The sequence below is a fragment of the Aulonocara stuartgranti genome (genome assembly GCF_965226115.1).
Source record: "Aulonocara stuartgranti genome assembly, chromosome: 9".
NCBI classification, from domain to species: Eukaryota; Metazoa; Chordata; class Actinopteri; order Cichliformes; family Cichlidae; genus Aulonocara; species Aulonocara stuartgranti.
In genome coordinates this window covers 28371653-28377405 of record NC_138960.1, presented here as the reverse complement: position 1 = coordinate 28377405, position 5753 = coordinate 28371653, and positions in this window count along the sequence as shown.

The following is a 5753-nucleotide window of genomic DNA, read 5'->3' as shown; positions in this document are numbered from 1 at the left end:
GCCAGAGGGCTTCTGCTCCGTCATGGAGCTCAACTCCATTTGTAAGGGCTTTTCTGGGGACAGGAGAGACAGAGTCAGCCCAGTGCTGAACTTTTAACGCACAACCCAATCAGTTATCAACGAAGCAATGACGTGCGCTGACCTCGAGTCACAGCTATGAACCAAGATGGGACCGAGAGTGTTAGGAAGTCTGATCAGAAACAGTCCTGTTGTACTTCATCAATTAACAAGTTTTCCCTCCCCTAGTTGGCCTATAGCTCTGCTTACACCATATTCTTAATGTTAGTTTTTTTAAATGAATAGTTCATTAAGGTTTAACTGATCATTCACGAAACTACGCGAAGAATTTAAAGTGTCTTTTCTTCTTCTGATTTCTGTGGAGACAATTTTGGTCGTGAAAAATATGCAAATATTTGGTTTATGGTCACACATTAAAAGGAAAAAGAAAAAAAACAAAGAAAAAGAAAAAACTCCAGCCAGTGTGACAGAAATTCTTGCTTTTCGTTGAAAATAACAATGAAGGTGCCCCTCAGCTAAAAAGGATATCAGGTATACGAACAAATCACCATTCAAGGTCTGAAAGTTGAATTCCAGTTGCTCATTGTCAAAACGTGCCTAATTCCATTACATGAATGATTGAACACGTGTCATGTTGGAGCATGTTAAGGGTATTATTATTATTCTTTTTTATTAATATCATTATTAGTAGTAGTATTTTGCCATGAAACCATGCTCCTGAACAAAATGGATTTAAAGCCCCAGATCAGCTGATTAAAATGTTCCACGCTCTGAAAGCTAATATCTGGACACTGCCCCCTCTATAACAGACGGGTCAGCTGAGAACATTGCACACTATAGAAGGATTTGAACACGGCCACATGCAGCAGTGACCTTTGACCTCTCCCTCCCTCTCCCCTTCATACCAGCGAGTTGGGAACCCAACATTCTGGATAAAAGCCACCAACACAAACAAACACACGCACTTTAATATGCTCACAACACTGATGGGAAAATAAAAGAAAAAAGTCTACCAGTGGCCTGCATGCATTCAGGCCACTGCTTGTTGACTATCGATTATTAGTACGTCAGTGTCATTTCTCTCTGCCTGAGTCGACAGATATCATCGCCAATAGGAGCCTATTTGTCAAACATGAGACAGATGAAGAGCCCGGGCTTTTTCTTCGGTGCTGCAGGGCGCGGAGGAGGCAGAGGACATAACGTGACAAAAGCAGATTTGACTGGATGAGCTTCCTTTCTTCTCCCAGTCAAGTGATTTTTTTCTTTATTGGGCGGTTGAGAAATATAATAGGATGTTTTTTGGAGAGGTGTGGGAGGCAGTGTGGGCCTTTGTCAGGTAAGGTTTCAAGATCCCCCCTCTCCAGTTCTTTATATCCAATGAGTATGTGAGGCAACACGGGAAGAAAGAGGGATTCAGTTAGGAATAATTTCTGTGGTTAGTAAGAAGCTTTTCCAAATGTACAAACCAAACTAAGCGGACATATATGTAGTCAATGTATTTTATATTGCTTATTAACACATGCTGTTTGATTATGTTCATTATGACAAGCAGAGACTTTAACTGAACTGCCTTTTCTTCTTTTAGCTTTCCTGACTCTGCCAAGATTTTAATAATTTCTACTGCGTTTTCTTTAATTCCCCCACAGTATATAATAAACAAAATATCAACTTGTTTCTGTTTTCTTTTTGTTGCTTTTTTTATTTTATTTTTTATTTTTTATTTTTTGGTAAATCCTATCAAAGCTAATTTCCTGAACGTTACTTCTGTTTTCTCAAACACACGAGGATCGCTCCTGGTAATCCAGCTTTGATAAGATCTGTGCCTTACACTGGATCCTCGCTTATGATTTGGCCCGACTGAGGCTTGTTTGCACAACGTAATGTGAGCCTGGGGAGATCTTTCCTCACTAGACCCACAGCGCGCGTCAAATAGCTTTTTAATACGCTTGTTTAACTTCTAACTTTAAACATATGTGCTTCAAAAAGAGGAAACAAGTATTAAATATGAATACATCACTGAGATCTAAAATAAAGCAGGGCTCTGGTTTCCTGCTGCTTAATTGCCTAAATCATTTCTATTTGTGTCACCATTTATTTTTTTGTAATGTATTTGCTTGTTGGTTACTTTCCTGCAGGCACCTGTTCACTCTCACATGTTTGTTCCCAGCACTGCCAGGACTTTATATGCCACGTTTGAACTGTGGACGTGTTTAAAGTGCTGTGCCCGCAAAGACAAGAATCAAATAGTGTTCTGCTTTTCGAATCGCCAGATAAACAGATGTGGGCAGAGAGAAAAAAAATGCAGAAAAAATAAAGACAAAACATCAGCTGATCGGGAAGAGACGGAGGTCCAGTATCTCGTTCATTCATTAATCATCACCAAAACAATCACATGTATTGATATGATGACGTTGGATTTCATTAGATCTTATGAATAAAGTCAGTGTGTACAAAACGCTTAATCATGAATGATCCATCCAATTTACGCCACTGTGTTCGCCTGTATTTAATAGAAAAGAGGTCAACAAGCAGAGTTATAAAAAAAATTCTGTGAAGTAAAAATACACCCCAGTGCTACAGGGGTCATGAATTTTCTCACTTTTTGTGTTTTTCTTGATATTTGTCTATTTATTATTTTTGGTTGATGAGCGAGTCTCTTTACCTCTTGCGCAAAATCATTGCCTTCATCGCTTGATCTGCTCACCTTAGCATGTTTTCACCGACAACATGTCACAGGCCTGACATCATAAATAAATAAGGATCAAATTATCGTCTTTTCCTCCTCTTTTTTTCCTTTGAATCTCTGTCATTTTCTGTGTATATGTGAGCCACTGTGGCTAACATTTAGAAATATTTCACTCAAGCAAACATGGCGAATTGGGGAGCACTGTGGCCACACCTGAGCCCCCTTCAACCTACAACAGGCTGGCTCACAAATTGCTTAATTTAATGAATGATCTGTGGTCTGGTTTCCATTTCAGGAAAATATACTGGCGGGGGGAAATCCTTGACTCAGTCAGGGCAGCGTTCTCAAACTTAAATTGATTAAAAAAGAAAAGGAAAAGAAAAAAGCACAGTTATTGTATCTGCTATAACAAAAGTCTCTGGAGTCTGTTGAGTGCAGGCCTTTTTGAATCTTAAAGATTTATAAACTAGAATATTTAATGCAATTTGATGAAAGTCTAGCCAAAATATGGGCTGTCCAGGGTTAATATTCCTCTCTAAAACGAGAAATAAAATGGCTACAAAAAAGGAAGCGCAAAGAACCAGGCAACCACTGTCAGGTCTATATTTGGGAGAACTAAGCAGGAAATATCTTTTAGAGCTAGAAGCAGTGCTTCGACTGTCTCCTCTCACCACACGATAACGTAATACTATTTTTATGAGCTTTGAACACCCGGAAAGAAAGTCTGACATTATCATGGGGTGATCTGCTCTGTTATGCAGTTTTGCGCACTGCCTTCAAATGAATGCGCTCAGTTGTGCGCAAATTTAAAAGAAAAAAGAAAAAAGTGACTGAGTTGTCATCCCTCCTCCTCACCCCTAACCCAACATCACTGAGGCACAATCTATTTTCATCATCGCTCCACCTCGAGAGGCTCCAGTCTCCCGGAGTCAGCCGTGCTGTTTTCTCCGCTCCGTGTCCTCCTCGGTGGGGGCGCAAAGCTGCAGCCGCTTAAATAACGCTTCGCCCGTTCAGGAGGACTCTCCGTTACACGGCCGGTCCTCGAGAATATTTCGTTTTCTGATCAAGTGTTAAATGTTTCACAGAGAAAGGAAGGCACGTGAATAACGAATGAAAAAAAGGGGGGCGGGAGGGTTCCCGATTCACGCGGGTCTACAGCGGGGTATTACGCAGCGTCGCCGCCACTGATTTTTAGGGTTTGGTTCGAAAAATGTGTCTCAGTGTGTGATCAGTGGGGACTCTTGGGTCTTCAGAGGTGCACGAGGAGGAGGAGGGGAGGTGGCCAAAGCATAAAGCATGTAACACGTTTTCGTTGCAGCTTAATTAATTCACGTGAATCAACCCCACTTCGATTTGAAGATCCCAAATTAAGCTTCACCCACGCAGCTGCTTCACTATCACACACAACTCACTCATTAATATAAAGTACCACAGGTTGGGTTTTGTTTTGTTTTGTTGTTTTTTGGGGGGTGGAATAAGATAAGCCAAAAATTAGTTCCGGTTTCTAGGGTTCCACGTGCATGCCTCCGTGATGTGTTAACGGTGCAAAAACTTCTGGGGACCCCTGAGTGACGAGATGAAACGAAATCGCAGAACAAAGTGCGCGTTTTCAGTATGAAAATACTCTGAGAGAAATGTGTTTGATTCCTCCACTCATGGAGAGATGGCACGGTCTGACAGTGCCCCCTGCCGCTAACTTCAAGCTCTGGGAATTTCTCTTAAAGGGGATGTCGAGCAAACCGGAAGAGCTTTTTAAGGTGGACCGGCGGAGTTAGCTACACGGCGCAGACTTGGTTTCCAGCAAAAGGGCTCACGGGCAAAGCTGAACTCCGAAGAGTCACACCGGTTCCGTCGCGGTTTTGCCCTTTTCGGCGTGACAGCTCAGATAAAATAAACCCACTGAGAGGACGCTTTGTCTCGTGTCCGAGCTGACAACCTTGGATTTCTCAAACTTAGCACAAAATTATCACTGCTGGTGAGATTTCATTTAAATTTACCAGTTTAACGCGAAGCATTTGGAATTTATTTCAGTTAACCAAATAATTGGCGAACCTAACCTGAGCAGAGGGGACAGCCTGAGACACCACACAGTTCTCTGTAGTAGGCCTACCTGTCCCCGTGTTTCCATTTTACTTGTGTAATTTAAAATAAAGTTACACGTGTAGCCCACATTAGACTTCGAATCTAATGCTTAATAAGGTTAATATTTGTGTTTTTAAATGTAATCTGGCGTCGAGCGTCGTCTGTCTAACGACCAGTTTCAAGCCGTCTGGCAGGTGATTCAGGGCTGCTCCTTCAGAATATAAACTAGCGTCTCATTCTCACAATAAAACAATGACATGTGATTACTTTGGAATTCTTTCCTTTGTTTGGAATTCTGGTGACAGAGGAGAAACGAGTCTGGAGACATCCTCTGGATCAGTTCGCTTGAAAAAAAGGGGCTGCTGGGCATCAAATCACTGAAAGGCACTGAGTGTCTAATGGCTCAGTAAATGTTATAACCTGTACGTGAAGCATGTGACCAGGTCGCTTTAGGCCACCTGAGCTTAGTGCAGTTTAATTCAGTGTCAAGCAGAATTCTTATGATCATGGAGCCGGATCCTTGGAGTAAAACAAAGCAAACACCTGCCGTTCCTCTCTCTCACTGCGGCTTTCCATTTAACGTATCTCAGTTTTCTGCCTTAAAGGCCGCATGATGCTGCTTTGTTGGCCACAAACGAAGCAGCAGTTCAGATCGCTGCAGAGGCTTTATTTGATGCAAGTCTCATAGTCCAGTAAAACACCCAGCCATTGGGTGTCACTGACATGTGACCTTACAGCGCAGCAGACATGCGTTGCTGCATTAAAATCTAACAGTGTTATTATTATTATTTTTGCAACGGGCATTTTGATGCTTCCGAAGCAGCTGCTCTCGTATTTAAATTCAAAAACGTCCTTAAGCTTTGCACAAATTATTAGCAAAGGCAAGTGGGGGATCACTCCATCTTCACACACGCAGGTGCAGGGCACCTGAGCCTTCACCTTTAAATAACTAGAATGGTAACACGCG